The sequence below is a fragment of the Coenobita brevimanus genome, chromosome 73 (assembly GCF_032717465.1).
Source record: "Coenobita brevimanus isolate Jiangsu-jjx chromosome 73, ASM3271746v2, whole genome shotgun sequence".
Classification (NCBI taxonomy): Eukaryota; Metazoa; Arthropoda; class Malacostraca; order Decapoda; family Coenobitidae; genus Coenobita; species Coenobita brevimanus.
This window is the reverse complement of record NC_137026.1, coordinates 14,841,727-14,864,237: the sequence shown is the minus strand read 5'-3', so window position 1 is coordinate 14,864,237 and position 22,511 is coordinate 14,841,727. Positions and strand designations below refer to the sequence as shown.

Below are 22,511 nucleotides of genomic sequence, written 5' to 3'. Positions count from 1 at the left end.
TGCAATATCAAACTAAGAATGTGAAACAGAGAACACAAGGATGAAAGTAATTTCTCCTGGTTAGCACAAATTTTTTGTTCTATTTCGCCCTCTAAAACTGTCAGACCCATAAATTTTTGTCTAACCGTACGGCCTAAGGTCTGCCCTGAAGGCCACATGATACAAGAAAAGGTGAAACTTTGACAACAACATCGGGAGTGAGGGGCGGGAGGAAAATACCAGGGAACTACGTATCAACAAAAGGGTACCCAGCCCAACTTCTGTTTTTGTTAATGCTATTTTTAATACCATTGATGTTTTTAATTGGAATAGTTATATCTCAGTGTTTTACCTGATGGTGGGTGCAAGTGGGGGTAATTTAGAAGGGGTTAGGTTGTAAGAAGGGGTAAAAGTGAGAGTTATTGGAAAGTTGCCAGAACACATTGTACCATTATACATGTAAACATATTGTCTGAGTGACGCGGATTTGAGTACCACGGTCCTTGTCCAGTCCCTATTGCCCGCGGTACTTGAGGTTTGAGTGTATATATATATATATATATATATATATATATACTGTATATATATATATATATATATATATATATATACAGTATATATGTATATATATATATATATATATATATATATATATATATATATATATATATAGTCCTGTATATATACAGTATACAATATATATATATATATATATATATATATATATATATATATATATATATATATACAGTATATATGTATATATACAGTACATATATATATATTTGTGTGTGTGTGTGTGTGTGGCACATGCCCACGGACGACAGTGGACAGGTATTACACTATGCAAAGACACTGAAAAGTTATCGTTTATGTGAACTGGTGGTAAATGGTGCAGTGATTGGCCGTTTGGAAAGATATAACATCACTTGTGTAGCGCTACTCTCAATGGAAGGTTTTGCGTGACAGTGAATAATATCTCTTGTTTTTCAGCTGAGAACCTAAAGCTGATACTGGTCTTTCTATTTGTCAGTGCTTGCCACAATGGAGAAGAAGGATTTGTCTTCTGAGGAGTGGCAGAAGGTTCTCTTCGAGGAGGAGACCGAGAGCGAGGAGGAGGAGCAGCTGAGCGATGCTTCAAATGGGGAGTACTGGGCCAATGTCCCGCGCCGTTCCTGTCAGGAGGCTTTGTCCTGACCCCTACCACCACAGGAGCAGACACTACCACCAGTGTCAGGACCATCAGCCGAGCCATCATCTTCACTTGGATGACAGGCATCGCTTTTGCTTGGACCTCTAGCTCCAGCAGCCATTGCAGTCTCTCCACCTCTAGCCTCCAGTTCCTCCTTGGCTGAGCCCATGTCACTGGTAGCAGGGCCCAGTTACGTGACACTGGCACCTGCATGTGGCGCAGTGTCTGCGGCACAACTGGTGCAGGATGCAACTGTGTCATCGTCCCCTGCCCGGTCGACAAGGGCGCTGTCTGTGACAGCATTCATCCCCCCCTCACGTTTTGCAGCAGCAGGAGGCAGCCTCGTCATTGTCATCATCGGAGCCATCACCACCTCGACAAGGCTGGTGTGGTCCATGGCCCGGCTATGGGGGGCGACCAAGGGGTGGCCGAGGAGGCAGAAGGGTGTCGGTAGGCCGACCCACTGCCACCAATGTGGGAGGTGTTGCTGCAGAGGATCCAGGTTGGAGCAGTGGCCTATTCACACCAGGTACTGGGCCCTTCACAGGTCCTCCAGGAATGAGGGTGGATCCGCCAGCAATGCCTTTGCATCTCTTCCAGCTGTTGTTCATCAGGGAGTTGTTGACATATTTCACCCACGAGACCAACAGCTACACGTCATTCCTGGGGACTGTGTTGTACCCATGGTTCATCTGTAATGAAGAGGAGATGGCCAAGTTCCTGGGGCTCTACTACTTCATGGGAGTGGTCAATATGCCGACCATCATGCATTACTGGAGGAGATCCCGTCTCCATAACTACCCCATTTACCACTGAGTGATGAGCGGGAGGCATTTCAGGGCCATCCTGAAACACTTCCACGCCTTCAACTCACTCACTATACCCCAGGACAATCGCGATCAGCTCTTCAGGGTTAGCACAGTGATGGAGTACCTCATTCAGTGGTTCCAGGACACCTACCTACCTGAGGAGTACCTCAGCCTGGATGAGGGCTCGGTGGCGTGGAAGGGGCGCCTCAGCTTCCTCGTCTACAAGCCCATGAAGCCCTCGAAGTACTCCATCAAGTTTTATATCCTGGCTGAGGCTTCCTCGGGGTACATCTGGAACTTTGAGATGTATACAGGGCAGAAGAAGGCACTGGAGACCACCGTTTGGAGCCTCGTAGAACTGCTGAAGGATCAGGGATACAAAGTTTACATGGACAATTATTATAACACTGTATTCCTGTGCGAACACCTCTCCAGTGCAGGAACCTATGTGTGTAGGACCCTACGCCTGACAAGAGGAGCACCAAAGCAGCTGCAGGACATCTCCAGGGCCAAGAACCTGCCAGAGGGGGGCATGGCAGCGATGCACAAGGACAACGTGATAGTGTTGCTGTGGAAGGACAAGCGCATCGTCAACATGGTCTCCACCTTCCACAGCACAAGTACCTGTACCGTCCAGAAGCAGGTTCGAGGGAAGACCAGGGGTCCTGACGGGGGGACAACCTATGTCAAGAAGACTGTGGACAAGCTCGTCGTGGTGGAGGACTACAGTCGACACATGGATGGGGTGGGCCACTTTGACCAGATGGTCCAATATTACCCCATCCAGTGGCGGACTGTGAAATGGACCAAGAAGATCACGTTTTATTTAATCCATTTTCAACCCGTTCACCCTGTACAAGAAGTGCTTTCGTGGGTCAGTCAGTCTGTTGGAATTAATGGAGGAGATAGTTGACAAGCTCCTCCACTTTGATGAAGCAGAGTGGCCTGCATCAGTGCACGTCATCTACCATGCCCTTGATCTTCCACCCTGATGGCCAGCGGCACCTCTGGCTCTTGCAGCACCTGCAGCATCACCAGCACAGGTGCCAGCACCACCATCTCCTGGGCCAGCACCATCTCCTGGACCAACACCAGCACAGGTGCCAACACCACCACCTCCAGGAGGAGGACCACCACAGGAGCCAACGCCACCATCGCCTGCAGGACCAGCATGGGTGCTAAAATGACCAGCAGCAGTTCCTGGTCCACTGGGAGAACCTGCTGCCACTGCCATGCCTGGCCCTGCAGCTGCACCTCCAGGACGACAGGACCGGGGAAGACCAGGAGGACATCCAGCTAAGCATTGGAGAGTCATCAACGACAGAGTGCAGTTGGATCACACACTGGGCCATCGACGGGAGAGGATCTCCAACTGGAGGAGGCTCCGGTGCGCCCTGTGTGCACTGGCAATGATGAGGAGGGACACAAGTCACATGTGTCCTGTTTGTGATGTGCCGCTTTGCGTGGGTGATTGCTTCGAACAGTGCCATACTGAGCGAACTATTCCGCTCTCAGCTCCCCTCCGGAAGGATAAAATCTGACAATCATGACCATCAAGTGATCCTGACCAACCTGGTGAATTACACACACACACACACACACACACACACACACACACACACACACACACACACACACACACACACACACACTACATAACTCCTTCAAATCCCACAAGGTCCTGCAGTTAGCTAGGAAGTGAGTTTTCCAAATTTTGTTGATATGTATATTGACCTGTTTTGTGGTAGTTGGGGGTGCTCACCATCCACTCACTCAATGTAGTGCTGCTTTGGGTGTCTGCCCTTTCCTCTCTTCCTTTCATCCTCCTCTGTCTTTCTTTCCTTCATTCTTTCCTCTTCCTTCTGCCTGTGGGTGACTTTACACTCCCTCTTCTGTCTTTCTTTCCTTCATTCTTTCCTCTTCCTTCTGCCTGTGGGTGACTTTACACTCCCTCTTCTGTCTTTCTTTCCTTTATTCTTTCCTCTTCCTTCTGCCTGTGGATGACTTTATACTCCCTCTTCTGTCTTTCTTTCCTTCATTCTTTCCTCTTCCTTCTGCCTTTGGGTAACTCTACACTGAGTGACAAGCCAAATGGTTTCCTGTACACCAGGAAACCATTTACTATGCTGGGTGGTAACCATATAACCAAATTATGGCGCCTGGTGGTTTAGTGGGTAATTAAGACACTCCAATCGGATTGAGCCGGTGCAGGTTTATATCCAAGGGGTGGTTGGGGTTTATTGCTCACGTAATGCCACTCAGAGATGAGTGAGGCTGGTCACTCTCATCTTAATTGTCAGGACCAACTTGCCTAGCCCCGGGCTCCTACGCTTCTCATGGAGCGACATAGGATTGGATGATGGATGGATGGATGGATATATTTACCTATTATCAATAGCCCTATATTTTTCACACACACAACAATTTTCTTCTACATATTACACATATGACAGAAAGTATAGTTTCATTAACAGTAACTAGTAAAAAGTAGTGTCCATTTCTAGTAGGTTATAACACTATAAAAACAACCCTTGGAGATTTTACAGTCTGTACATTAAAAAAAAAAAAAAAAAAAAAAGTTTTGGGATCATGGTCTTCATGTAAAAGGGGGGAAGGCAGTGTTTTTTTTTTTTTTTTTCCCGCTTCCGGTAAAACTAGGTAGCGATCAGAAGAGTAATGTAGCTTTGTCGTCCTATTACTTGAAAACTATTGGACGTATAGACTTCCTGTAAGAACCATGATAAAGATCAGTAAATTCTACGTATGTTCATTACCAAAATATAAGCCTTTGGGAGCATATTTTGTAGGAAAAGGTGGGGGAACAGTGTGTGTTTTTTTTCTTGGTTGTGGTAAAAGTAGCAGGCGCTTGGAGGAGTAATCTCACTTTGTTGGGCAATTACTCGAAAGCTATTGGATGTATTGATTCCTGTAAGAACCATGATAAAGAGCAGTAAATTCTTCATATGTGCAGGACATAACGATGTAATATCACTGATAAAAAGTTGTCTTACTTAGGCGGGAATGTAGCATTTGCTGTGCGCGCATGACACAAGATCAGCACGGCCATGAGTACCCAGTTGTTTTTTGCGATTTACTCAGAAGCTGCGAGGCCTATAAAAAATCGGTGGTTACCATGAGAAAGCTCATGAAATTCTACACATTATTATAAAATAAAAACACAAGATGTGCGAGAAAAGTTTTGTGGTAGGGCTTCCTGTACAAATTTTTTTTTTTTTTTTTTAATGGCTTTCAGTTTTTGGCTATTTTCTCAAAAACTACAAATCTTATCACAACCGGATGTCTTTCATTAGAAAGCTGATGAAATTCTCTTTCAAAACTTCTAATAACATTTTTCTTTATGATAGAAAGCATTCAAATTGTGATGCTGGGAAGTGAGATTGACATTTCAAAATGTTTATTCACAGTCACCTAATGTACAGTAGTTTTATTCGTTTTTTTTTTTTTTTATCATCTAGAACAAACATCAATGAAAAAGATAATATAGGTTTCATGGCAGTATATTGAGGTTTGGGTGGTGAAAGTAAGACGAGAATAGCTGTTTTCAGTGGCACACGGGCAGGCTGGCCGGGCGGCCAGTCGAGTAAAATTGTGTGCCGTGAAACTTACTGAAACTTATGCATTCACAAGAGGGTTAAGATAGTCCTACTTACTGACACCGCTTTCCCGCTTTTTGTCGTTGGCCATGGAGAAAACAGAAACGGAAATACTCTACTTTAAATGATTTCCGGTTATTGTAAGTGTAATAATTTTATATATAATAATGGCTGATTTTATTTCATTATTGAATCTCTCTTCTTTTCAGTCTTAGGCTACTAAAAATGATTGCATATTACCATTCTTGATATGAACTCTGCAAATTATTCCTGATTGTCCCTGAGCGATAGTTTTGACATTTCTATTAGTTCCGTTTAGGATTTCCTATTATCATAATGAACGCACTGCTTCCCACAGTTTTGAAATATACTGGTATGTTGGCGTTCACTTATTGTTTTCTGTAACAATTTTACATAATAGGTTTCACCTTGTAAAGATACAAGGAGGAGTATGTGCATCACCGCTGACCGATAACTTCTGGATATTCTGCCGTCACTTCTTAGGGCGACTGTACATATATATATTTTCTCTTGTCACATAGCATAAATGAGCTCCATGCAAAATCAGGGTTCACTGGACAGTGTTGTTAACTTCATGGAGATGCTAATCTAATGGCAGCTATTGTTCCAGGTTCACAGCAGAAGTCTGAGCAGTAAAGCAGTCATAAACAGTGTCATCATCAGGGTGTTGCCTGAATGATAAGTATAAAACAGGATTGTGTTAGCAGGTTGTGTTAGCACATCCAACAAGAGGTACCTTGGCCAACAACTTATGGGTTACACTTCATGTAGTGTATCGTGGATGATTTCACCCCCCCCCCCCACATAAGAGCTGATCTTGGATGATTTACCTGGTGAGATATCCTTTGCAGTATCTGTTGCTGCAGAGATAATAGATGACAGGTATTGAAATAAGAAAGACAGTGGTAACTTCAGCCTGAAATGAGATGATTTACCAGTGATGGCCTCTATATTTAAGGTTATGGTTCAGAAGCATTCACCTGTGTTATTAATTGAATGTATATTTAAAGGAATAATTGTCTGTATTGAAATTTAATCACTTATGTATTTACAAGTATTATCCATTAATAGTGATGAATTTTTGAGTAATTGTTCAGTTGTAATTTAAGCATTGTACAGCTGAGCTTTGTTACAGTAAATGTAGGTAATCCTATTGTGGTGGACAGTAAGACAAACACCAAGATAGAGTAGTTGAAGTATGGTGGAAATTAAGAGAGGTAGAAGGAATGATAAAATGGAGGCGATAAAGGAAGAACCAAATGTAAAGTTAGAGCGTGAGGTGAGTGATAAAATAATAAAGTGGTAAAGGAAGAACCAGATATAAAGTTTGAGTGTGAGATGAGTGATAAAATAATGGAGGTGGTAAAGGAGGAACCAGATGTAAAGTTAGAGTGTGAGGTGAGTAATAAAATAATGGAGGTGGTAAAGGAAGATCCAGATGTAGAGGTAGGGTGTGAGGTGAGTGATAAAATAATGGAGGTGGTAAAGGAAGAACCAGATGTAAAGTTAGAGTGTGAGGTTGGTGAAGAAGTGTTCCTCAATGAGAATGAGATTATCCAGGACACAGTGGCCCTCTCACTTGAAGTTAAGCAGTACAAATGTTTAGAGTGTGGTAAGGCATTTCCTTTTAAGAAGAAGCTTATCCAACATGTAGTAGTTCATTCAGGAGTGAAGAATTTAAAGTGCAGTGTTTGTGGAAAACTGTTTAAATCAAAAAATGCTCTCACTAGACACCTAGTAATTCATTCAGGAGTAAAGAATTTCATGTGTGATGAATGTGGTAAACTGTTTGGTCAGAAAGATCACCTAGTCAAGCACCAGTTAGTTCATTCAGGAGTTAAGAATTTCAAATGCATTGAATGTGGTAAACTATTTTACCTCAAAAGTAATCTAACTCAGCATCTATTAGTTCATTCAGGAGGGAGGAATTTCAAGTGTGATGAATGTGGTAAACTGTTTGTTCGAAAAAGTAATCTCACCAAACACATATTAATTCATTCAGGAGTGAAGAATTTCATGTGTGACGAATGTGGTAAACTGTTTGGTGAGAAACGTGATCTCTCCCAGCACCTATTAATTCATTCAGGAGTGAAGAATTTCAAATGTGATGAATGTGGGAAGCTGTTTGGTAGAAAAAGTGATCTCACAAAACACGTATTAACTCATTCAGGAGTGAAGAATTTCAAATGTGATGAATGTGGGAAACTTTTTGGTCGAAAAAGTAATCTCTCCACACACATATTAATTCATTCAGGAGTGAAGAATTTTGAGTGTGATGAATGTGGTAAACTGTTCAGTCAGAAAGCTGGTCTCATCACACACCAGTTAGTTCATTCAGGAGTGAAGAATTTCGAATGTGATGAATGTGGCAAACTGTTTCGTCGGAAAAGTGCACTCACCACACACCTATTAATTCATTCAGGAGTTAAGAACTTCAAATGTGATGAATGTGGCAAAGTATTTAGTCAGAAACCTAATCTCATCAGACACCTATTAATTCATACAGGTGTGAAGAATTTCAAGTGTGATGAATGTGGTAAACTGTTTGGTCCTAAAACTGATCTCAACAAACACCTATTAATTCATTCAGGAGTGAAGAATTTCAAATGTGATGAATGTGGCAAAGCTTTTCGTCGGAAAAATGATCTCAGCAAACACCTATTACTTCATTCAAGGTTGAAGAATTTCAAGTGAGATGAACGAGGTAAATTGTTTCCTAGGAAATGTGATCTCAGCAAACACTATTTAATTCATTAACCCTTATCGTGTGTTGTATACAGCCTACATGGATATGGAGAAAGCATATGACAGGGTGGATAGACAAGGATTGTGGAAAGTATTAAGAATATATAGAGTAGATTGGAAGTTGTTGAAGGCCTTGAAGATTATGTATGAGGGTGCTAAGGCTGCAGTGCATGTGGATAGTGAACTGAGTGAATTTTTCTAGTTGAAGATTGGATTGAAACAAGGATGTCATGTCTCCATGGTTGTTCAATCTGTATATGGATGGGGTTATAAAAGAGATACAAGGTAGGGCAGTGGATGTTGGAGTGGCCGTAATGAGAGAGGGCAGTGTTTGGAAACTACCTGTACTGTTGTTTGCAGATGATACTGTGTTGTTAAAGTGAAGATGAAGGGGAGCTGCAAGGCTTGGTGAATGTGTTTGGGAGAGTGTGTAAGAAATGGAATCTAAAGGTGAATGTTGGGAAGAGTAAAGTTATGGCATTTGAGGGAAATGAAGTCAGTGAATGTACAGTGAGGGTGGATGATGAGGAAATGGAAAATGTGTGTGCATTTATGTATTTGGGTAGTGTGATGAGTAAGGATTGAAGTTTGGAGGATGAAGTGCTTGAAAGGGTGCAACAGGGAAGGAAAGTTGCTTGTTCCTTGAGAGCAGTGATAAGAAACAGGGAAGTGAGCATGGAAGTGAAAAAGCTACTACATGACAGTATTGTGATACCAACTCTAACATATGGTAGTAAAGCTTGGACCCTGTTGGAGGGACAGAAGTCAAGAGTGAGAGCAGTGGAAATGAGTTATTTGAGAGGAGCATATGGAGTGACATGGAGAGACAGACTGACAAATGAGGAAGTGAAGGATCGTTGTGGTGTGGATGTGGATGTGATTGGAAGCGTTAGGGGAAGCACACTGAGGTGGTTTGGACATGTGGAGAGGATGGAGAGCGAGAAACTGACGAGGAGAGTGTATGTAAGTGAGGGGGAGAGGGAGGGGGAGGCCAAGGATGAGATGGAGGGATGAAGTGGAGAGGTATATGTGAGAATGAGGTGTGAGCTAGGAGCAGGGCAATGAAATGGCAGGGAACAGGGCAACATGAAGGTGATTTGTTTGTGGCCACCCCCTGCAGGATTAAGGCGTCTGGCGATACGTAGATACTGTGGATAGATGTGATGACTGAGGGGTTGTAGCTCCTTGGGTTCACAAGATTTGACATAATACCTGCTATACTGTAATGTGAACAGCTAACCCATAAATATGGTGTCAGGTGGCCTCTTGCATATCAGTAAAGTCAGCTAAGTGCATATCAGGCAACATTAGTCAGGCACATGCCTCTGTAGTGGGAAATTATGATGTCGCTTCATTTAATTCATTATCCACCCATCTCCAGTGCACCACTTCCACCACCGCCACTGTCCTCCCCAGCTCTCCTTCCCCCCATAATTTGTTATCACAAGAGGAGACACATCACATGGAGAACATGGCACCAGCTTAGCTCCCTTCCTCTTGTGTGATGCCTTGCCACTCTCTCTACCCTCCTCTCCTACAATACATTCCTGGTCAAAGTTGATATGTTTCTGTGTGTGTGTGTGTGTGTGTGTGTGTGTGTGTGTGTGTGTGTGTGTGTGTGTGTGTGTGTTTTCCTTGGTTTACACTCCCACAATTGAAGCAGTGTTCTCCAGTGTTGTTTGTAAACAGACTACAGCAGTGATGTTAAAACATATTGTGCACAAATTATGTGCAAGTAGCAGGTGACGTGAAGAGTGCAACAGGTATGTAGCAGCAACTAATTTAATTCACAAAAGTGACATGATAAAATAATGTGTGCAGCAGTGACATTTATATATTTTACAATATATATAAGTATAGTAAACCTCAGTATAACTAACTACAGTGATTGGTACCAGACCCTGGACGGTAAAGCCGAACACCGTGCTCTTCAGTAATTTCCCAGGCATTGAGGCTTTTACCAAAGAACGATTGTTAAATACAGAGCATCGCTTGGCTGTACACTCTTATACAGTAACATACAGCTAGGTCTAAATGGCTTTTTTTCTCAGTAAATGCTCTATTTACTTATGTGTTCATTGTTACCTTTCAGGAAGTAATTGCACTGCAGATAAAGACTGCAAGTAGGCCTTGGATAAATCTATGTTCGTTCTTCGTTCAGTATTTTCAGGGAAAGTGTTGGTAAAGAAAACTCATACTGTACAGTACATTGTTATGTATGGCTGAGACACATTACTTATATGGTATTCATGTGGAGTATTCAGAGCATTTAGTATTCATTTGTGTTATTAGTATCACGCTTAGCCCTTCTGTGAATAGAGAAGAATTATATAAATATCTAACCATGGGAAACAGGACAGCTGTGCATAGTTATATCATTTTGTGAAATTTACCAGTAAAAGTGTCTATCATTGACTGATATGTAATTCTGAGCCTTTCTGATGTTTAAGCTAATGCACACATCAATTCTACAAGGTTCTATTCCCCTTATTGTTGCCATTAGAGCTACGTTCCTGTATCTGCCCATGTTAGTTTCAACCTTATCAGTGAGTTTCTGTTACGCCTTTCGTGCTTCTGTGAGTTAATAAGCCACACTGTCTGTTACTAGGTTGACTTTGTGGCTGAAGTTTGGACTGGAGGGTTTGGTGTGTGCTCTGCTGTAGGACTTTTTATACATAATTGTATATATGCCTTGTGGTAGGTGGGGGTGCTCCCCAACCACTCACTCAATGTAGTGCTCCTGTCGGGTGTCAGCCTTTTCCTCTCCTCCATCCTTCTTTCCTTCTATCCTCTTCTGTCTCTCTTTCCTTCATTCTTTCCTTGTTCTTCTGCCTACGGGTGACTTTACATTCCCTCTTCTGTCTTTTTATTCCTTCATTCCTCTTTCTTCTGCCTGTGGGTGACTCTACACTGAGTGACAAGCCAAATGGTTTCCTGTACACCAGGAAACCATTTACTACGCTGGGTGGTAACCATATAACCAAATTTTGGCGCCTGGTGGTTTAGTAGGTAATTATTGCACTCCAGTCGGATTGAGCTGGTGAAGATTTATATCCGAGGGGTGGTTGGAGTTGATTGCTCATGCAATGCCACTCAGGGATGAGTGAGGCTGGTCATTTTCATCTTAATTGTTGGGACCAACTGCCTAGCCTCGGGCTCCTATGCTCCTCATGGACAATGTAGGATTGGATGATGGATGGATGGTATATATGCCACACATGAGTTACTGTTTATTGGTTAAGAGTATCAGCACACGATCTACTGATAAAGTTGCATTTACTGGTATTGGTGGTAGGTGGGGGCACTCACCATCCACTCACTCAATGTAGTGCAGCTCTCGAGTGTGTGCCCTGTCTTCTCCTCCACCTTTCTTTCCTTCTATCTTCTTCTATGTTTCTTTCCTTGATTCTTTCCTCGTCCTTCTGCCTACGGGTGACTTTACACTCCCTCTTCTGTCTTTCATTCCTTCATTCTTTCCTCTTCCTTCTGCCTGTGGGTGACTCTACACTGAGTGACAAGCCAAATGGTTTCCTGTACACCAGGAAACCATTTACTACACTGGGTGGTAACCACATAACCAAATCTTGGCGCCTGGTGGTTTAGTGGGTAATTATTGTGCTCCAATCGGATTGAGCCGGTGAAGGTTTATATCCAAGGGATGGTTGGGGTTTATTGCTCACGTAATGCCACTCAGGGATGAGTGAGGTTGGTCACTGTCATTTTAAATGTCAGGACCAACTGCCTAGCCCGGGGTTCCTACGCTCTTCATGGGGCAGTGTAGGATTGAATGATGGATGGATGGATGGTATTATTTACTTTTTAAGAACTAATTTTGAGTCACTAGTTCTTCTTGCTAATATCATCCAATTTATTCAAGTGTTGAGTCGGTATGTTTAATTTTATAGTCTTTGTTGCACCCACCAGCAGTTTAGCAACCTAGGTGGCCAGTTTCAGTGTTCTGGTTTACCATTCTTATTGATGTTTGGAACTTTAGGATAATTTGTGCAAGTCTTAGTTTGACAATCCTCTTTTCAAACCTGTTTGATTTTTGTTCACTCAGTAGTTTAAGGCAGTGTTAAGTAAGAGAAGTATTTTTAATTGCCTATTTCATTCCCCCTTTTTGTCATTGCCATTAGATTGAGACTTTATTACTGTTTCCCCCCTTTATGCTTACGACTTGTTGTGGTTAGTCTTCCCCCATTGACTCTACTTTCCTTTGTGTTAATCTTTACGCAGTCAGATAGATTTTTAACCCCCACCACAATGTAACAACGTGGTGACCTCGCCAGGATTGTCAATACTAGGTTTTGTAGAATTTAACCTGCTCCATCCCGACCGATTTTCTACCACTGACTCCCCCCAGTCCCGACCAATTTTGGAAAAAAAATTTTTTGGCTCAAACCTCCGCTTTTGGTGAGAAACATTGAAAATTCATAGAGAAATTGCTCACCTGAGGTTTTAAATACTCGATACAGGTACCAGTACCCGTTACCTTACTGGGTTTCCTATCAGGCTGGCACCAAAGAAAACGAGTTCTATTCCACGCCACTCATAAACGGTATTTATTTTTGGTACGAATTTATATGTAGTACGAGAGTATATTGGTTTTCACATGTAATATAGGCAATATAAGCATTGTTTCACTCATCAAACACATTAACATACCTGACCTTTTTTGGCGACATTACCTGATCATCATTTCTGACTGTTTCATCCTCTAATGCTACGTAAACTTTGTCCTCCACATTGTCATCGATTGGGGAATAACTCTGGCCCTGAATTTTGTACCGTGGCACAACATGTCTTTACTGGCCACGTCACTGGTAACAGGTGAATTGCCGAGACAATGGCGTGCGGGGGGGGGGGGAGGTCATGTGGGGTAAGGCATTTTCCCTGCCTGTCATCTTGTAGTGGAAGGTGTCCCGTGTATACGTACCAAAAATCACTCGCGAAAATTGACAAATGTGCAAATTAGGGGCCTTGCAATTGATGCACGTTTATTTACGTCAACGGGAGTCACAGTGACAAAACGTGTGGACTTATATATACGTCAACGGGACGCGGTGGGTTAATCAAGCTTGTGTAAGCTATCGTACCCGCTGAGTGCTGTATATTTATTGGTTGTAGTGCCAGACCATAACCACCATGTAACATGTAACCCACAGCTCTCCTACCGTCCCTTTTCATGTTTCAGAGAGAGATGCTCTTGTGGATTCCTCAACTGTGCCCGAGAGAGTTGTAAAGTCAGAGCTTCATTCACCTTGTCCTAGTTTAGCTGAACGGGGTTCCCTTCTCTTTAATACAGACTTCCAGAACACATATTTCCAGGGTGTCGGGTTTGAGCATGCTTAGTGTGACTGCGAGGCTCAGTTAGAGAAGATAGTAGAGCTAGAGATGGCAAAGATTGAGCAGGCTGGAGAACAGGCAAGGATAGAACAGGGCAGAGAACAGTCAAGGATAAAACAGATCAGAGAACAGGCAAGGGTAAATCAAGTGAGAGAACAGGCAAAGTTGGAGCAGCAGGCAAAGTTAGAACAAATGAGACTTGAACATGAGTACCGTATGAAACCCTCGGAAGGCCAGACAAGTTCTTCTCATTCCTCCACAGACTTCAGCCCTACTAATCCCACCAAATTTTGATGAAACATATGTTTTGGACTTCTCACATTTTGAAAAAATTGCTGTTGGGAATAAGTGGCCTAAAGACCGATGGCCTACCCTAGTTCATATTGTACTTAAAGGCAGGGCCCTCAGAATGTGTGTTAAGTAAAGTTTTGAAGAGTGCTTAAATTAAGAGATTTTGAAGGGTCATTTTTACGTGCTTGTGAATCAAAACCTGAGGCATACCGTCGTTGGTTTAGGAATGCTAAGAAGCATCCTCAGGAGTCTTACTTAGAATTTGCTAGACATGTGGCTGACACTTTCCAAATGTGGATTTGCAGTGAAAATTTGGCAAGCTGTGATAACCCAAGCTGTACCAGGTTGAGGAATATTGTAATCCTTGAGAATTTTATTGATAAATTAGACAGTGAATTAAGGATTCATATATTAGACAAGCAAGTCAAAACAGTTTCTGAAGCAGCTGTCATTATTGATGATTATTTATTGAACAAATATGGTAATAAACCTAAGGAATTCCCTAGGAATTTCCCCTCTAAGAAGTATACCCCTCAGCAGAGTAACCAACACTCAGTTAAGTCAGACTTTGCTGTTAATTCCAAACCTAATCCCCCTTCTGTGCTCTTTAATATCTCTTCTAGTTCTCTCAGGCACCCTTCTCACTTTTGTACTTGTAAGCATCCAGGTCACAGTATTGAAAAGTGTTTTAAGAAGAATGTTCCATCTAAGCCTGTTAACCTTGTTCAAGGTGGACCAGTGGTGACTCATGTTCATCCTCCAGGCCCAAAGACGAATGGAGATGCTTGTGTTTCTGCCCCCTCTCAGCTTGTTGTTTCAGAGGATGGGGATGAGGAGCCCACTGTTCCGCCCGTTCCTGATGCCACTTCACCTTCTGGAGACGTTGTCCAGGAGGCAGTTAGCAGCATTGCCCCTGCCTCCTCATTTGCTCCATATCTGTATTCTGGCATGATACCTTTGGACGGAGCAAAATTTCCTGTGAGAATTCTGTGTGACACTGGAGCTTCGCTGTTATTGTGGATAAGCCCTGAACTTAAGGAATTTGTGTTGATTCATGGAGTAATTGATGCAAAAGTTATCCCCGTGGTTACTGTAGACTTGAAATGTAACATGTTTGAAGGACAAGGGTGCCTTAGGCTAGTGGATTCTTTTCCTCTTGAAGAGGTTGACCTTTTGCTGGGAAATGACTTGGCAGGTTGAAATAAAGGTATTGCCTCTGTACTGTTAGAGACGCCTGTTTCTGATGATCCCCCACAGGTTGATAAAGTGGATGTAGATGTGTTTCCAACATGTGTCATGACTAGATGTATGGTGTGGGCAGAGCAGAGCTGAGACAATGTGCCACTCAGCGAAGAGGAGTCTGATGATCCTGCAGCTATAGTGAAAACTCGCCCAAAGTCAGCGACCGAGGACTCTGACGAGAGAGGCTCCAACAGTTGCTTTTTCCTGGAAGATACATTCATGAATTTACTCAACGATAACTCTCCTGTCCCGATTGAGGAGGTGAGTGTTGAGAGATTGAAGGAGTTGGAGGCTGGTGACCCAGAGATTCAGAAGCTGAAATTAGTAGCAGTGGAGGATTGTGCTGTTGAAAAGGGCGGTTGCATTTATGTCAAGGATGATGTATTGTGGAGGCGCTGGCATCCCCCGTATGTTAGTGTTGACGACGGATTGTGGGATTGTCATCAGGCTGTTGTGCCCAGTGCTTGTAGAAAGGAGTTTTTGAAGTTAGCTCACTGTACCCCCTTTTCAAGCCACATGGGTGTGAGGAAGACTCTGGAGCAGCTGCATGCAGAGTTCTACGGGCCGCACATGGCTGCAGGTGTGGACCAGTTCTTGTGGTGCTGCCATACTTTCCAGCTGGTGGGGAAGCCTAGTCAACCAATACCTAAGTCACCTCTCGTCCCCGTTCCTACCTTTGACCCTCCATTTACTCGTATTGTAATTGATATGATGGGACCCCTGCCTCCTACATACTCTGGCAATTAGTATTGTTGACTGTAGTTGATTCTTCCACTAGATACCCCAAAGCTATCCCCGTTCATTCCCCGAAGTCTAAAATAGTTCTTCAGGCATTGATTGATTTCTTTACTAAATTTGGGTTGTTGAGGGAGATGCAGTCTGACTGAGAATCTAATTTTCTTTGAAATACCTTCTAGCAGTCCATGCTCAGCTTGGTATCGTCCATGTGAAGAGTAGTGCTACCATCCTGAGAGCCAGGGTGCCTTAGAGAAATACCATCAGACCCTGAAGACAGTTCTTCAGAGGTGCTGCATGGAGCACTCAAAGGACTGGGATCGAGGAGTGCCGTTCTTCCTGTCTGCCACCCGTGAAGTTCCTCAAGGGAGTTTGGGTTTCTCCCCTAATGAGCTAGTATTTGCCCACAAGGTAATAGGTCTGTTATTCATCATTAAAGAGGCTTGGTTTAGTGATTCCACTACGAGCCGTAGTGTACTTGAGTATGTTAGTGATTTCAAGAACAGGATGTCTAAATGCTTGAAAGTGGCTAGAGAGAATTTTTAACAGGTTCAAGACAGCATGAAGCAGTGGTATGATAAGAAAGCTCATTTGCGAGAATTTAAAGTTGGTGATGAAGTATTAGTGTTATTGCCTTTTCAAGGACAGCCTTTTGCTGCAAAATTTTGTGGCCCTTATCCTGTGGTGCATAAAGTGGGTAGTACTGTTTACTTAGTGGAGACCCCAGACAGGCACAAGAAACATAATCTTTGCCTTGTTAACATGCTAAAACTTTATTATCTTGGTCCAAAGGCTCCTGTACCTGTGCATCTAGTCTCTGTTGAACAGAGTGAGGAGGTTTCCAGTGGTTTGGTAACCCAGGAACAAAATGAGGACAACTTTGACTTCAGTACTGTGAGTGCCTTGCAGAGCATTGCTGAGGCCAGATTGTTCCTTGAAGAAAAGGTTTCGCATTTGCCAGCTGATTGATCTCCACAACTTGTAACACTTCATTCTTCATTTAAGAATGTCTTTGGTAGCTCCCCTGGATCGAGCATGATGTTGACATGGGTGACGTGCTCCCTGTTAACATGCCGCCTTATCATGTCTGCTTCCAGCATCTAGGAGTCCTGTGCCAGGAGTAGTAGTTGTTCCCTAGGCAGTCTGGCTGAACAGCCCCGAGTACCTAAGGAAGGCCACGGCCAAGACCGGTCTTTCCCACAGAGCTCTCAGGGAGTGTGAGTTGTGTTGTTGGCATAGGTGATTGTATGATACGCAGTCTTCCATAATGTGCTTAATAGTATGGGGTGTTGTGTTACATCCTGGACAGGTATCAGCGAGGAAGTCATCAAGCCTCTTCTGGTAACTTAAGAGGGCTGGATAATGCCCACATCTCAGCCTGGCCAGGTGGACCCTGTCCTCACGAGGGATATAGGATTCAGAAAGGTGGATATCAGGAGGCCATGCATGCAGCTGTGTGTTGTCTTTAAGTGACTGAATGGAGCGGTGAGTTATATGAGTATGGATATGCTTCTGGAAGCTGGTCTGATGCGGACGAGAGGGGAGACATGACCGTATTTCTGTATGATATCGTGTGCTGGGTGTCGTTTTGGCATTCCTTGGTGTGTGTGTGTGGATGTGCTGCCATGTAGTATAGTGGATGTTGTGGGTTTGTGGAGGCTGCAGCGAGAATTTGGGTGCCTCTTATGTCAAGGTGATCCTTGACTTTGAGGACTTTGGTTTGTTGATGTAGGTGGTCTGTGGGTGTAGTAGCTGTGCAGCCTGTGATTATTTTTAGGGCCTTGTTCCATATGGTCTATAGAGTATTCTAGTGCGTTTTAGGGAGGTTAGGAGCCCAAGCAGGGCTTGCATAATTCATCACTGAGCGTATATATTGTTTGTATATTGTGGTGGTGGTTTCTTTTTTGTGTTCAAATGTTGTATGGGCAAGTGACCTCAAGGCATTGAGTGTTGGTGTTATTTTATTTTTAATGTTTGTGATGTGTTGTTTAAATGACGTTGATGTATGTAATACCAAGGATTGTGTGTGTGTGTGTGTGTTTGTGTGTGTGTGTGTGTTCTTACCTAATTGTATCTTTACAGGAATGAGTCAAGCTCGTACTGTCCCGTGTCTTAAACCATATTTATCGCACATATCCTTAAATTTGTGAATTGTTTTAGCACACACTATATCATTCAGTAGTGCATTCCATTGATCAATGGCTCTGTTTGGGAAACTGAATTTCCTTACGTCTTTATCACCTCTCTTCTTATGCAGTTTTTTGCAGTGTCCTCTTGCTGATGCTTCCCCATAGTTTAAGTAATCATTTATGTCTATTGTCTCCTTCCCTGATATGCATTTATATAGCATTATCATGTCACCTCTTTTCCCTCTCTCCTAAAGTGTTGGTAGATTCAGTTTATTTAGTCTTTCTTCATAGCTTAGATTCCCTTAAGCTTGGTACCCATCTTGTTGCGGCCCTTTGAACTTTTTCAGTCTTGTCTATGTGTTTTTTGAGATGAGAACTCCAGACTACTGATGTGTGTGTATGTGTGTGTGTGTGTGTGTGTGTGTGTGTGTGTGTGTGTGTGGTAGGGGAGTGTTGTTTATGGTGAGCTGTGGAATGTGACTGTTCTGCTCTCCAGTTTGTGAGAAGGGTCACAGTAGATTTGGCTGGGGCTATTTTGAGCCTGTTTGAGGTGAACCATTCGTGTAGTGTGTTGAGGTAAGGTTGGAGGATGTGTGCAGCTGTGTTTGCATTCTGGTGTGTACATGTAAGAGTTATGTCTTCTGCATAGGAAGCTATGTGTATCTGTGGGGTGTGGGTACATCGTGCATGTATAATTTAAAGCGTGTAGGGGACAAAACAGATCCTTGGGGACGCCATTTGTGAAGTTTCTGATGTTCAAAGACTGACTGGCAAATGTTACGTGTTCACATCTGCCTGCTAAGGAGTTTGCCAGCCATCTTTTTGTGTTATAGTGCATGTTTGTGTCGAATATTTTGTTTGTGAGGTTTTGGCGTGGGATAGCATCAAAAGCTTTGCTAATGTCTAGTGTGATTAGGAGTGTTCTGTGTGGTGGCCTAGCTAAATCCATGCCATCAAAAACTCTCTGTTTAAGGTCTGTAAGGAGAGTGTTTGTGGAGTCCAGTGGCCTAAAGCCATGTTGTGATGAGGCTAGGGGGGTGTGAGGTGTAACTAGTTGTAGTACCAGTCGTTCAGTGAGTTTAGAGAGGGTGCAGAGGAGTGTGATGGGACGGTGTGAGGAGGGTAACGTGGGGTCTTTGTTGGGTTAAGGGATAGTGATGATAATGCCATGCTTCCAGATGTTGGGTGTTATGTTGTGTGAGTAGCTGTAGTTTGATATATTGGTGAGTGCTTTTATGCCTTGTGGTCCAAGGTGTTTAAGGTGAATGTTGCTTATGTTGTCTGGTCCACAGGCAGTTGAGTGCTGAAAGTTACTAATGATGCGCTTTGTCTGGTTGTAAGTGAAAGGTACATAGTCTGGGTCTGTGGGGAATAGTCTCTTACGTCGGATGATACATCGGTCGTCGCGATGGGAGTTTCGATAGCTGACATGTGAAAAGTGATTGATGAGAGTGTTTGCTGGCTGTTTGTTTGAAGGTATGGTGTCTGTTGTTATGATGGCAGCATGTGATTGAGTAGTGTTTCTGTTGAAGAGCGTGATGCTGTTTTGTGTTCTGTAGAGTTTGCTGGTGTTTGTTTTGTGGTCAAGTGTTTGGAGGTAATTATTCCAATTCCATGTTCGCTGTTCTCATATTTTATTATTTATTTGAGTGCCGAGTTCTTGTATTTGCTGCACGGTGTCTTGTGTATGGGGTGTTGGGGAGTGTAGTGTGTCCCGTTGACTGATGAGGCCTTGAATTTCTGGTGTGAAGTTAGCGTTGTGTCTCTTTCTGTTGGCTGTAGGGATGTGTCATTTGTGTGCGTTTTGTATAATTGTATTGAAAGTGTTCACAGCGGTGTTGATGTTTGTGATGGATGTACTGTTTAATGTTGCAAAGTGCTGTTCTGTTTCAGTTGTGAAGGCCTCCCAGTTGGCTCTCTTATAATTTGTGTATGTGTGTCTGTGGCCAGCTGGGGTGACACTGGTTTTGGCAGTGATGATGACTGGGAGGTGATCAGATCCAAGGGTTTTGACCACTCTCCAGGATGTTGTGGGGACGAGGGTTGGGGAGCAAAAGGTGATGTCTGGGGATGATGGAAGGAATAGGGTGTGGTGTGGGATATGGGTATATTGATGGATATTATTCAGTATGAAGGCCGACGCCTTGGCGTTGAAATCACCACCCAGGATGATGTTGGGTAGTTAGTGATGTGGTGTATTTGTGGAGAGTATTTGTGTGGTACTGTGGGAGATGACGGGGGGGGAGGGAATGTATGTGTTCGCGATTGTTATATGTGATTTGTTGCCAGTGCGTATTTTAATTGTATTTCTGTTGTGGTGTCATGTTGGGGGAGAAGTAACTTTGTGTGTGCACTGGCATCTGAACAGTGGATGGATTTGTCTACCAGGGTGATGAGTCCACCGCCACTGCCGTCGGCCCAGTCTTGTTGAATGGTGGTGAAATTATGGAATGTATGTGTTTTTTGTGTTCTGTGTAGTTTTGATTCTTGTATGATGGCAATGTATGTTTTGTTGTTTGATGAATTGTGTGAGATCTTGTTTTTTGGTGTTTATGTCATCTATATTTGATTAAAGGATGTTTATGTTGTGTGTGCAGTGTGTGTTGGCTGCTGCATCACGAGGGGGAGGTGGTGGTGTGAGTGGAGGGGAAGGGGTAGGAGAAGATTGTGATGGAGGTAAAGGTTGGGGTGGAATGGGAGGGGTTGGGGGATTGGATGGTGTGGGAAGGATCAGTGGTTTAGGCTGAGGAAGTGTGGAGGAGGTAGGAGTAGGATTGGTGGGGGAGTTGGTTGGTTGGGGGAAGGAGGATAAGGAGCTGGTCCAGGTGTTTGTGTAGTGTTTTCTGGATGCAAGTGTTGTGCAGGTGTAATGGGTCCGTTTTTGCAGGAATTGCACTGAACTGAACCTTTTGTCTGTCAGCTCGACTTAATAAGTTTTGAGCATGTTGGACATATGTATTTGTTGGTGGGTCCTGGATTGCTCTCAATGTCCCTGGCTAGAAGAAGTCGTCGAGAAATGACTGCTGGGGAATCATGTCTCGGTGTAGAAAAAAACGGTGTTGTTGTATATGTTGTGCTGAAAGATGTGGTACTTGCCCAGGCTACTGAAGCCACTCCCAGGTTCTCGGGCCCCGTGAGGGGCCAGGGGGGGTTGTGGTGGTTTGGCTCCCATGCTGTCCTCCTCTTCTGCATTGACAGCCTCTGGGGGGTAGATCCACGGCGAAGACGCCACCGCTCCAGGTCCTCTGCCGGGAGTTATTGGACAACAATCTTATCTCCCCCTGTGTGAGCCTGTGGAGCTCCCCTGTGAACCTACAGCCTAAGCCCAACGAGACAGCGAGATTCTGCTTCGACTTCTACAGAGTCAAGGCTCTGATTAGAACCAACACATATCCGCTACCCCTATTAGAAGACTGTGTTGACAGCATTGGTTTGTCCCACTACATTAATAAACTGAATCTAAAGGCTAAGGAAGAAGTAGGCAGCACCACTCACTTGATGTAATGCTGCCTACTTCTTCCTCAGCCTTTATCATTCTTTTTCTGTGCCTGCCCTCCTCTCTTCCTATTTCTCTCATCTTTCCTCTCACTACTTATTGCTTTTCTTTCCGTTACAGGTGGCTTTACATTGAGTGACAAGCCAAATGATTTCCTGTAATCCAAGAAACCATTTACAACGCTGGGTGGTAACCATATAACCAAACCACACGTGCTCCCTACGTGTCAAGTGGGTTGGTGGAGGGATAGTTCCCCTCCCTGTAAAACAAATAACTCAGAGTCAAATGGCCATCCCGTAAGGGATTATGGCGTCTCTGGGGGAGGCGGTGGCTGAATTGGTAGAGAGTCGGCCTGTGGTCCTGATGGACCCAGGTTCGAATCCCAGCTGGGGCAGGGAACAGTTTAAGGATTTGAATTTCATAAAAAGCAGACTTTCCTGATCTACCAGATGACCAGCCGACGTGTAAAAATACCCACGCTAATACCAATACACCAGTCCTGTATGAGACAGCCCTAGTATGTATTCAATATGGATGGTGGGTGTTAGTGCCGAAGTGGTGACATGTGGAGGTGTAGGAGGACTACTGGGCCTTGGGATAGACTACTGCCCCCGAGATATAGGCCCTGAAGCCTTTGCCCAGAGTCGGACAAAAAAAATAAATAAAAAAAATAAGGCTTCTGGCAGGTGCCTTTGACCAAGTGGGCCAAGGAAGTCTCATGTTTTTTGGCAGATGGCCAAACATATTGTGGCAATGTGATGCTATACAGGATGGAAAATGTCCCAGCTGCCTTCCAGAGACGTATGAACAAAGTTGTTAGTGGACTTTCAAATTGCGTGGTGCACTTGGATGATGTTCAGTGATACTTAGGAGGACCACACAGAACAGTTGAATAAGTTGCTTTCAAGGCTT

The 22,511-nt window shown here is 43.6% G+C and overlaps 1 pseudogene; it reads left to right on the top strand.

The window, feature by feature from the left end:
• The window catches only part of LOC145407486 (uncharacterized), a 41,773-nt pseudogene extending 33,401 nt beyond the window's left edge, over positions 1-8,372 (top strand).
• Positions 8,373-22,511: the final 14,139 nt, after the last annotated feature.